Source organism: Mchenga conophoros, linkage group LG7, assembly GCF_057382185.1.
Source record: "Mchenga conophoros isolate Kocher_MC1m ecotype Shallow Benthic linkage group LG7, M_conophoros_male_GT1.1, whole genome shotgun sequence".
Lineage (NCBI taxonomy): Eukaryota > Metazoa > Chordata > Actinopteri > Cichliformes > Cichlidae > Mchenga > Mchenga conophoros.
This window is the reverse complement of record NC_140532.1, coordinates 48,636,037-48,649,401: the sequence shown is the minus strand read 5'-3', so window position 1 is coordinate 48,649,401 and position 13,365 is coordinate 48,636,037.

Sequence of the window (13,365 nt, the reverse complement as noted above, 5' to 3'; positions counted from 1 at the left end):
AAAGTAAAAACCATCCAGAGCGTCACAAGTGGTGTTGGGACAATTTATACAGTGTTGTATTAGAAAAACAAAGTTCAGACATTGGTGACCTTGGTTACAGCCATGGTGGCAAGTTATAATATTTTTCTATCAGGGTCACTTCACTATCTCAACCAATAGTACCTCTATTCTTCTGGATTCTCGCCACCTTTGGCAGTGTCTTTCTTCTATTGCTATTGAACCACTGGGTTAGCAGCTAATTCAGTCAGTATCCATATTTGTGACATGTGCTATATGTGGGCCTCCTGTCCTTCAGTTTTTTTCTGTCCTTGTGCATGTATTACTTCGTCTACCTGCTTCTCAACAGCTGAGTGAATCCCATTGATCTGGGTGATTTATAGCTTGAAGTTCTGCTCTGTCACAAAGGCGATAGTTGTTGCAAGCTGAAGTAAATTGTAAATTAGTTTTTGTTTTTTTTTAATTGAAGCTGCCTCCTCACTCACCAGGGTTGCAGGTCCAATAGTTGTTTATTGCTTAAGAAGGTTCCTAACTGACCTGGAAGTAGCTTCATAATGACAGCTGGCCAATTCAAATTAAAATACCAAGTGCTTCCTTTATAACCTCCTTTAGTGTAGGACACGCAATGGATACTCCTTGTAAAAGGAGGTGAGATAATACCGCTCTGTATTTCACAACTGCCATTTAAAGAAAATCAACATAACTGACAGGTGGTGATAATCACTTGCATGGTAATGTTTCTATTTCTTGCCACAATCCCTTCATATGTTTTAAACCTTCATCTACAGGCTTGTAAAACCCACGAGTGAACTATGAACTGTATGCTGCTGTAATAAAATTAGTTTATTATGAAGCAATTACCTTACCTAACATATATATATATATATATATATATATATATATATATATATATATATATATATACCTATATCAACGTTGTTTATCATGGTTCAGTTTGCATTAGTTGTGCCCTCAGTTTAACTATTGCTATTTTGCTAGTGTTTAGGATTAATATAAATTCTGTTCATTTTTGCCACAAAGCTTTAATTAATTGGCAGTTACACTGGATCGCCAGTCGTTCTGTTTCATGTGAGCCAAGTCAACAAAATCCACTGTTACATTATAAAGTAAACCGAGCACCACATTTATCTTTTCCCTTATACATTCTTTGTTGCATCTTTCCTTGACCTCATGACATTTCCTGCTGAGGTCAAGGTGTAGCGATTAGGAGAAGACCTCAGGAAGAGAAATCAATAAAACCCTGAAATTACATGGTGCATTTGTGTCACCGTGGAGGACAATCTGAAAGGAGCACTTCCAACACGCTGAAAATAATGCGCCCCTGGTTGGCGCTTCCATAGGTGGGGTTAGGGGTGGCTGCATTGTTCTGTTGCAAGTGTGTGACTATACCCTGACCTTTTTGTGTCAAGGATTATTTTTCAAATCAGAATCTAGCACTCAATCATATGCAGACATCCTCTGGATTGTTAAGCCAATTATTTCTTGAATATGAGTCATGTGACACCGTATAAATGCTGGTGTGCAGTATTTATGGATGAATAGTTCCTGCATGCTTTGTCCTTGCATTTGCCTGGCGTGTGTCGCATGCTATTTGCTCACCTCTGCCTGTGTTTGTGCTCGTGTGTATATGCTGTCATATATTTGTGCACATGTGCCTGCTTGTGGGGGAGAAGCACAAAGCCCAGTGCCAGTCTTATCTTCCCTGGTGGGGAGATAAGACAGCCTGTGCCCCAAGGGGGGCCCAGGGCTTGGGATTGGGGGTGACGGAGGTGGTGGGGCGTGCACAGTTTAGCCATGTTTACATGCTGGGAGTTCAATAGGGGGTTTAAAGAAGATGACAGTCAGTTCTGGCTTTCATATGCTGCTTTAACCCCAGTATGGCCGCCCTCTTGTCTTTCCTGACCTGCACGTACTAAAGAAAACACAAAAAACAAACACAAGTACAGATGGGCTGAAAGGCATGCAAACACACATGCACACTGAAGCCCTGTTACATGTAAATAGCATGCTCTCTCGCTATGAAATCTTTCTGGGTGGTCAGTGAACACTGAAGTGCAGTAAATTAAAAGACTTCGCTATTACTGTAACTAAAATTAGCTGACATTAGCAGGAACACAGCTCCCCGATTGTAATTAGAAAAATGTTTTGAGCACAGCACTTTAGTGTGATGAATTTTGAGCCAACATTGATCTGGTTCTTACAGACAAACTGGCTGTAATTGGAATTTGTGAGTTTCTAAACCAGTGCTTACTTGCGTCCTCTGTTTGACTGTGCAGTCACATATGCCTGCATGTAGAGCACAGGAATACACAAAAGCAGGATCTCTTGAAGGTTTCTGAGGGAAGGTTTTGAAACTCTGTCTTTTAAATGGCAAAACGCAGTTACGACAAAGGACAGCACAGAAATCACCTCACCTCACACCAATGTAGCTGAGAGAAAAGCACAATGTACACAATGTAGACTATTAAACATCGTAAGTTCTCAAGTTGGATCCTCATTTGTCTTCACAGCTGAACTTATTTTCATTCAAGAAACAAATTTTGAGCTTTGTGACATGCTCCATTATCCTGCTGTAAATAGCCATAAGAAGATTTGTACACTGTGGTTGTTCTTACAGGTTGTCAGCAACAATACCAGGGTAGGATGTGACATTTAAAAGATAGTCAGTTGGTATTACGGGGCCTAAAGTGTGCAAAGATCCATTACACCACAACCAGCAGCCCAAAACTGTTGATCTGTGCTTTGATATCGTTTATCCCAAATTCTCACCCAAACAACTGAATGTTGCAGCAGAAATCAAGACCACCGGACAAAACCGCCTTCTGTTGTTCAGTTTGGGTGAGTCGTGTGAATCATAGCCTCAGTTTCCTGTTCTTTGCTGAATGGAGTGGCGCCTGATGTGGTCTTCTGCTGTTGCCCACTGTGTTGTGCATTCAGAGATGCTCTTCTGCATACCTTGGGTATAATAAGTGATTATCTGAGTTGCTGTTGTCTTTCATTTGAAACTGTCTGACATCAACAAGACATTTTCGCCAAGATAACTGCCACTTACTAGATAGTTCCTCTTTTTCATACAATTCTCTGTAAACCCTAGAGACGGTTTTGTGGGAAAATCCCAGTATCGGCAGTTTCTGAACTATTCAGACCAGCTCAGACGGAGTCAGAAGGAGTCAAGCATGTGTACCTAATAAAGACGGAACTGAGTTATACCTCAAAATGATAACAGTAAGCACATTTTCATTTTTAACTTCCTAAGACCCGAACTCTTCCACAGTATGCATTTTTAATTTCTCTTTGATATTTGGGCTGATTGGGGCCCGATGAATGTAAAAACAAAGAATTACCAGATTTATTTATTTTTTTACCTTATTTTTGTTTTTAAGAAAAATAAGAGCCACATATGAGGATATGCGTTTAAAATTTTGATAGAACAGTACCAGTATAATGTAAGTGGATATCAGGCCCTTGTAGAGCAAAATTGAGTATTTTGGTCTAAATAACCCAAAATGTGATGTCCACATATGTGGACGCCAGGTCCTAGGAGGTTAAACATTTGTACCACACACAAGTAGAAATGTTCTTTCTGTATCACTGCACAGTTATTGCAGATAAAAATCAATCATTTTTAGGAAGTTATTAGCACCAGATTTGCATTGAGACAGGGCTGTAGCTAGCTGTTACCTTGATTTGCAGTTAACATATTATTTTCTCAATTAATTAATATGTTTCTGTTCTAACTATTCTTTTAATGACTGGAAAATGGAGAAAAGAAGCACCAAAAAATAGGGATTTGTGTTCTAGGGCCTACATTGTAAAACTTAAACACAAAGTACTACATTATGGAGAACAACTAAAACAAAAACCAGCTGGTATACTGTGAAAACCGGTGCCGTTTCAGATTTAGGCATCACAGGCTTAATGACGAAAGAAACAGGATGACTCGTCTTCAACTGTCTGTTGGCTTTTCACAAATATTGCAAGCCTCACACCGTATCTGATTTCATTTACTTAAGCAGCTGCAACGTCTTTCTGGCAGAGCAGAGCGCTAAATGAAATTGACTTTAAAGTGCAGACCTGCAAAAGCCATGCAATTGCCAGAGATCAAACTGGCAAACAACAAAAATGATAACACAATTTAAATTGTTTTCCCCAGCTGTGTGAATCATCGTCTTAATATCTTTCTAAGTGACACTCCGCCCAGAATCTGCCTTTTGAGTACAAAATGCTCAGCAGGTCTGCTTTTAGCGATGGTTTTGCAAAATAAAGATTGTTTGGATTTCTGTATTCTTCCATAGATTCCCCTGTTTTATACATTATACCCTCTACATGGCCATAACATTAAATCATCACATACATCCCTCTCTCTGATGCCCTTTCTCTCCCATTTGTATTGAATGCTGTGCGCTTATTATTACCAAGATAAATCAAGAGAAATGCCAGTGAACACTCGAAACATAACCTATGAGAAATAATTCATCTGCGCAATATCACCGTGGGACAAGCTTGAGATCACTACAATATCGTATTCCTTTCCTTTTTCAATTACGTTAACCAAGCAGAGACATTCCCTAAGCTTGCCTCTTGATTATGAATTGCACTGTCCTCTGTCCATTTGGACCTTTCTCCCACAGGCCAACACTGTGATGTCACACTACCTGACAGAGACCTGACTTTAATAAAGCAATGGGAAATTTATTTTCAAAAGGAAGGAAGCAGTGTTTGGCGACAAGATGACTGCCAAATACAAAGGTGAAGGCACGTCCTGCAGGGAGTGTGTGACCTTTTCACACACTAACACACAAACACTGATGTCTTAAATCAAGTGGTCTCTCTGAAAGAACACCAAGTCCTGTGGCAGCAACACGGAACTGTGGGTATACGCGCAGCTGAGTCGGTGTCTCGTCGGCTGTCTGCGACCGCATTCCTTGCAGCAGGAGGGGAGCAGACAAGGTCGAGGGCTAAACCGCCACATTGCTGCTGCTCTGCTTACAGTTTGGTGCGAGGTGACAAACGGCTACATGTGGATTGCAGTATTATGGCATTTTACAACCAGGTTAGCACTGCAGTGGCAACACAAACCTCACCCACAGTCGAAGTCATTATCCAGACTGTTGCGTTCTTGTGTTGTGTGTTGCATTTCTTGAGAGAATTTGTGACGGAGACAACTGGAAGGGGAAACGGGGATGAGAGAAGGGGTCATAAAAGTAATTATATTTGAATGTTTTGAGTTAAAAGTTGGTTTAAAATTGGACTGGAGAGCCGTCGGGGTTGTTGGTCCTTGTGTTTATGTGTGTCTTTGTTCTGTGTGTAAAGCTGACTTTGCAAGATTCCTGTGTGGATTGGAGTAAATGAGGGCTGTGGAATTTGAGTGGAGGGTAATCATCAGACCTGCAGGAGTAACCAGATACCGAGTGCCAGACTTCAGAGGAATGGGAATCCCTCCACACCAACACACTGCCTTCTGCAAGAGACATATTGGCTGGGCCAGAACAAGCCGTCCAGTCTCCTTCCCCCCACATTCAGTATCTCCTTTTTTTGTGTGCCTCTAAAATTCACGTATAAAAAGTCTCTGTTTACAGCTATACCGTAAACAGAGACATGAAGTATCTTAAATACTTCCTGGAATACTTTTAAAGAATCAAGTGTGAATTATGACAGTGAATCGCAGCATTTATTCAACACACTGGACTTTCTGAGAAACTGGTTGCAGACGATATTAATCTGCATAAATTAGATTACTTTTACTGCAGATGCTGTGGTGGCTGCATGTGGTTAGATTCAGGAAATAGAAGAACTTTTATCAAGGTTAAAAAGCAATTTCTCTTTAATCCCCTGCAGATGTTTTGGGTGTTAAATCAAGATAATGATATTTCCATAACCTCAACACCCAGAATTGACCTGACCTTTAGGCAGTATTTAAACACAAATACTGTAACTAAACAGCACATTATGATAAAGTGGCTTCAGCAGAGAAATTATAGTGATCCTTTCTGGAGAATTGCACACTCTTGACTTTTTATTTTATTTTTTCAGTGTAAAAATAAAGCACACCTCTTGTCTTTCAATTCTAAGGAATGTTTTCTGTATAGAAACATAATAAAAATAAGCTGATTGTTACCAGGTCTTAGAATTAGCTAAATACACCCCATATGAACAACAACACATAGTATGCTACATTGTATTGTCACTTGTTTAGCAGAAGTTCTAGTTATAGAAATAGTACAAGAAAAATGAAGTACACACATAGGACTTAAGAGGTTAAGTAGCTGCCAAGTGCGGCTAATCAATTGCAATTGATCATCAGCAAGTGTGAGCCCTTCTATGAAAACACAAGTTGTAGTAGTTTGCTGGTCTGGAGCATTCAGGTGTGTGTTGACACATGTGCCAAGGAGGAAAGACATCAGCAGTGACGTTAGAGAAGCGATTGTTGCTGCCCATCAATCTGGCAAGGGTTATAAGGCCATTTCCAAACAATTTGAAGCCCATCATCCTACAGTGAGGAAGACCATGGAGAGGAAAGTATTCAAGACAGATGCCAATCTTCCTAGGAGTGGACTTCCAAGCAAATCACTCCAAGGTCAGACTGTGCAAAACCCCAGAAACCACATCTCAGTCTCCACGGGCCTCAGTTAGCATATTAAATGTGAAAGTTCATGACAGTACAGCTAGAAAAAGACAGAACAAGTATGGCTTTGGAAGGTTTGGCAGGAGAAAGCCTCTTCTCTCTAAAAAGAACATGGCAGCATGGCATGGGTTTGCATATCAGTCTAAACACCTCGTGCTGGTGGAAGGGTGAGGATCTGGGCTTGTTTTGAAGGCACAGGATTTGGGCAGTCTGCGGTCATTGAGAGTGCCCAATGTGAGGCCATCCTCAAATTTGGGTGAAACTGAGTCATGCAACAGGACAATGAACCCAAGCAGAGCAGCAAAAATTTAATGGAATAACTAAAAAAGATCGCCATGTTATTAAACAGCTGACCTATTTTAACAGTAACAATAATTTTTGCACATCAGGTCATCTCACATATCAACCAGCATATTAAGCTCATACCGCTTTTGCACATAAATCTATTTAATACTTCAATTTTTCATTTTTGTCTCCATTTATTTATTCATGCTATTTGTATTTTATCTATTGTACATTTTAACCGGCAGCTGTGTGTGGACAGCAGAGAAAGAATGTCATTGTACAGAGATATGCTTTTTCTTGGTACACATGACAATAAACGCTTTGAATCTTGAATCTTGAATGTTGCGATGGCCCAGTTACGGTCCAGAGTGCTTGAGAGCATAATGAACAGGTACGTTTAGTCATTAATGAAGAGTGATCGAACAGAGCTTAAAACTAGCAATGCTAAGTAGCTAACATTAGACCAGAGGTGTTGAACTCCAGGCCTCGAGGGCCGGTGTCCTGCAGGTTTTAAATATCACCCTGGGTCAACACACCTGAATCAAATTATTAGTTTATTACCAGGCTTCTGGAGAACTTCAAGACATGTTGAGGAGGTCATTTAGCCATTTGAATCAGCTGTGTTGGATCAAGGACACATCTAAAACCTGCAGGACACCAGCCCTCAAGGCCTGGAGTTTGACACCCCTGCATTAGACTGATTGGGTCTGGCATGTCTCAAATGATTAGGTATGTTTGAGATCACCGGCTTGGGATTGTCTGTTTTCTTAAAATGATCCCACAAGCTATATCTTAAATCGGTCAACTTCATGCTTAGATAAGGTATTTGTGAGGTCCAACTAACAATGGAATATATACATGCAGGGATATACTAAAAGTGCCTGGATGGTTTACATATACCGGTCAAAAACTTTATTGTGGACTAGGACACACAACTGAGATCAGTAGTATAACCAAATCACTAGTTGTTGGTGGGATTCCCTCTCTTCAAGTTGTACACTCCTCTTCTATTTGGTTAAAATAAAGTTGGCAGAATAAGCAGTAGCTTGAATGAACAATAGAAAATGGTGGTACCATCAAATTATAGCTTAAGTCATGGGGCAGGGTTTCAGATGGCTTTGTGGTTACACTATACCTACTGGATAGGTTTATCACAGAAAGTACACATAGTTTAAGAATAGATATATGTACTCAAATGTATACGCAAGCACATATTTAAATTTGTTCTGTGTCTGCTGTGTTAGTCCACCCTGGGGCCTTGTTATGTGAAGAACCAGATCAAAGCGTTAGTCCTGAATCAAGCAGGAAGAAGAGATAAAGACGTATAAAGGGAGGGAAACACTGAATGTATCGGGATGAATGCTACACCTTCTGCTTTTATCTCCTCGCTCAATGCCATAACAATACGTGTTGCAGATAAAGGCTTGTCTATTCAAGTATGCTTGATTACAGACTTGTTGGAAATCTGGTTTCTTTTGTGCTACACTGACACATTTGCCGTCTACTTTGCATTGGCCTCGGAGTGCCAAAAAACGTCCTTGCTTCTATAGTTTGACCTGTCTGTCTCCACCTTACTATAACAGATTTAAATAGATTTTCTTTTGCAACATTCACAGTAGTGAGAGCTAACATTGTGAAAACATTTCTCAGAGATCATGTTTTTGATACTCTCGATTCACAATCACCTTGAAGAGAAGTAACACACTCTCTGGGTAAAAGTGTCATGTTGATGCCAGAGGTCAGAGAAGAATGGACAGACTACTTTGAACTGAGGGGAGGTCAACAGTAACTTAAATAACAACTTGTTTCAACCGAGGTATGCAGAATGCACGACATGAATGTGCAACACATCAAACCTGGAAGTAGATGGGCTACAGCAGCTGAAGACCACAGCGGACGCCACTTTGTCAGCTAAGAACGGGAAACTGTGGCTACGGTTCGCATGGTTTCACCAAAACTGAGCAAAAGAAGTTTGAAAAATGTTGCATGGTCTGATGAGTTTCAACGTGGGTGGTAGGTTCAGTATTTTGTGTAAACAACATGACAGCATGTATCCTTCCTGCCTTCTATCAGCTGTGCAGGATGGGGGTGGTGTAATGGTGTGGCGGATAATTCCTTTGCACCCCTTAATATCAGTTGATCTGCATTTAAATCGTATTGTAATCAAAGGGCCTCCATAGTCACCGGGTCTTGGTCCAATATAGCAATGCTGAAAGGTACTGAATGGTGATATTTTCATCATAGATGTACAGCCAAAAGGTCTGCAGGAACTGTGTGATGCTGTCATGTCAAGATGGCCCAAAATTTCTGAGCAAGTTTGTTAAATCTATGCGATGAAGAATCAAGTTCTATAGGCAAATGTTGGTCCAAACCAGTACCAGCAAGTTGTAACTAATAAAGTGGCCAGTGTGCATACGTGAACCACGTACCACATTAAAATTTGAGACTTCAGAATCGGCGTTCCTTTTTTGTTTAGAGCAAGTTAAATAATGTCATCAGCATACAATAACATTCCCAGAATTCCAATACGAACCCATCTGAAGCCTTAATTGAAGAACCTAAATCAACAACACAACGGGAAATAACTGAAGACAAAACACTCACGTGACATGACAGCATCCACTGGTATCTTTATAAAGCAGCAGTTCCTTGATAAAGAGACTTAATGAGATTATAAAACTTTACAACAATTTAACATCCAGACATGATAAAGACAGGATTCAGTAAATGGAGACATAAGAAAAAATCTTTATGATGTAATAAGTCATTGATCTATTGCACTGTGCATGACCTCTTGATCCCTCCTCTATTCCCTCCATTTATATTTTCTTCCTCACCAACGTAGTGGTTTTGGCCCTTTGTCGTCCTCCTCCCCTCCTGTCTCTGCTCTCTATGAGAGGTCTTTTCCTGTTGCCCTTATCTACGAAGGAGCCAGCAACGTTGACGTACTTCCATGTTGTACTGGGCGAGCTGTACTCTCCAAACAAACACACTGGAGCAGAGAGAGACGGAGAGACACTCTGGCAAAAAGAAGATCAAGATAAAGGGAAAAAAACAAAAATACCGCCAGGGAGGGTCTGTTTTTTTTAAGCAAGATAAAAAGATACCAGAGAGAGAAGAAAATCCTGGTGGGTTTGTTGTGCTGTGTGCACTGTGTGGTAAATATCAAGGATTATATATATATAAATATAGTTTTTATCAACAGAATAAATATTTTTGTTCCTCCCCAAAGTTTCTTAGATTAAATCACAAGGTTGCAACGTCATTGTTATTTCTTAGAGTGATCTTTGAAGTTGCTTTGTACAAATCCTTTACTTATAGATTTTTTAAAACTTACTTTTTTAAAAAATAATCAAACAAGGTAATTCTGAACCTTCACATTTTTTATTGTGTTTCAAACAGCATACCGACAAACACCTCGCTCCAAATCGCCACAGTCACACCCAACGGAGCTCATCATTCGTGAGCAACCCGCTGCTCTTTCATCTCACCCTCCCCACCTCTTTTACACATCACTCTTTGGGTTGTGCAGCGATGCCTGATATTGAATAGTACTGAATGAAATGCTGGAGAGAGACTTTTTAGTTGGAGTGGAGTAGATGCTGGCTTTCATCCAGTAACCTGCCATCATTCATCTGGGCAACAGGGGTTATTGAGAACAATCGCAGATGGAGAGAGAGAAGTGTGCTGACAGGCTTTATATGTGTGATGATGTGTATGGCTCCTTCTGCAAAGAGCCTGAGAAAATGTTTTTCATTCCGCCCTTTCTGCCATTGTTACAGGGAAGCCGACGTTTTTGTAAAGCTAGATAAGATAAATAATTCTATGGTATGAAGCAAGAAATGCTTTACAGCAGTGTGGCAGCAGCAGAGGCAAGTAGAGAAGCAACAGGGGCCTGACTGGCTTGATGTTTTTACTTTGCAGCCTTTGCACTGAGTAGAAAAGAAGAAAGTCAGCATTGAAAACTGCATCCACAGCTAACCTAGACTGACCATGTCTCCAACCTATTACTAAACTGAGCACACAGATTAAACTGATGTTGACCTTCTGGTCTAATTCCTGGTGAACAAGGAAAACAAACACGGTGATGTCAGACTTTTTTAAAGAAGAGTAATGTTACCGATATGAGTGAGCGCTGTTTCTGGTTTCATAATAATAATAATAATAATGGATTGGATTTATATAGCGCTTTTCAAGGCACCCAAAGCGCTTTACAATGCCACTATTCATTCACTCTCACATTCATACACATTCATCACATGAGTCCTTCCACAGATGTCTTAAAATTAATTTCTTTTTCTAACATTTGAACTTTGGTCACACTACTGCAACTAAAAAAAAAATTATTTTAAATCTTTTTTTGTGCATTTAATTAAAGACCACATGTGCCGTCTCTTTGTGGCAGATATTATCGTACTCCTTTGGTACTTTGATGAAATATTATTTCTCTGTCTCTTCAGCACACTTTGTCAGAATCAGAGAAGAATAATTATATTTATTCTAACGGGTTTGGAAGTGTGATTGCATGATTTGTTCAATGACAATGACTCTTTTAAACTGTGCAGATGATATGGCCCTGGTGACATGAGGTCACTGATGGAAAACACCTTAAAGCTTGTAATAGGCAAGACAGAGGAGCAGTGTTGTAGGGGCAAATTGCGACATGCATAACCCCAAGGACAGCTGGTAGAGCAGGGGAGTCTTTCAAATATCTGGGAACAGAGGTAGGTACCTCTTTCTCTCTCTTCTTGTATATTCTGACTCAATATACAAGATATGTCACGGACGAGAATGCGGTGGACTCAAGAGCAGACTCAATTTGCTTAGAACTGTGTATAATTTATTGAAAAGAACAAAACGTGAACGGAACTGGATTTAACAAAAACCATACGCAGAAAACTAAAGGAAATCCGTGGGCGGAGAAACCGGCGTAGAGCACGGGGAGACTTCTAACGGGAACTTCTGTAAACACAGGGGAGAAATGTTACTGAATGGGAAACAAACAAGTAAGGGACAAAGGTACGGAGTGCCAGTGAATAGTCTTGGGCTTACTTGGCGACCCTAGTCATTTAACGGGGAAAAGGCTGCCAGGGGTGTATTCCAAAGAGGGTCAAGAGTGGAGAGTCCGGTCCAGATTTCGAAGAGATGGAGAATACAGACTGAAGGGCAGGCTGAGGAGAAGTGGAGTATATAATCCTCGGGTTCCGAGCAGATGGGAGGACAGGATGGAGACCAAAAACAGCACTACTGGTGAGTGCGATGGGTGGAGAATCTGAAGAATACAGGAAACAAAAACATATTAACCCAAGGTCCAGATATACAGAGTCAGAGCTCAGAGGAGGCCGAGTTTACCACAGATGGTAGCAGGACGAACTGGCGAGGAGTGGCAGGCCGTGCTGGCTTAAAAACCCTCTAGGTGGAGCCCCGGAGATTGACAACAGGTGATGAGCTGGCCAACTCCACTCCCAGGGACAAATGACAGGAACCTGGACCACGCCCAACCAGACACTCCCACAGCATATGACAGTACCTCCCCCTCAAGGGCCGCCACCTGGCGACCCCCCAGACTGGGCCCTGCGAGGGGAGGAACGAAACGCAGCGATCAGAGACGGGTCCAGAACGAGCGACCGGGGAACCCAAGAACGCTCCTCAGGCCCATACCCCTCCCAGTCCACCAGGTACTGGACACCACGACCACGGCGGCGCACGTCAACGATCCGCCGGACCGAATAGGCCGGATGACCGTCCACGAGCCGGGCGGGAGGCGGGGGAACAGGCGGTGGACACAGAGGACTGCTACGGACCGGCTTGACCTGAGAGACGTGAAACGTCGGATGGACACGCCAGGAAGCCGGGAGCCTGAGACGGACCGCCGAGGGGCCGACGACAGCAGTGATCTCATAGGGGCCAACATAGCGGGGAGCCAACTTTCGAGAAAGCGACCGCAAGGGAATGTCCTTAGCACAAAGCCACACCCGTTCACCAGGCCGATACGCCGGAGCGACAGAGCGGCGACGATCCGCATAATCCCGTTGCCGGTCGACAGTTGCAAGGAGAGCCCGCCGGACCCTCCGCCACACCCGCCGGCAGCGTTGAAGGTGATGCTGGACCGAAGGAACAGCCAAATCCGCCCCATCCTCTGGGAACAACGGTGGCTGATATCCCAGCGAGGCCTCAAAGGGCGACAAACCCGTCGCCGAAGACGTGAGAGAATTATGGGCATACTCCACCCAAGGCAACTGAGACGACCAGGCCGCCGGGTTCAGTGACGAGACGCAGCGAAGAGCGGATTCCAACTCCTGGTTCAAACGCTCAGTCTGGCCATTGGTCTGCGGATGGAAACCAGAACTCAAGTTGACCTTGGCACCCAGGGCCGTACAGAAGGCCTTCCACACTCGGGAGACAAACTGAGGCCCCCTGTCAGACACAATCTCCGA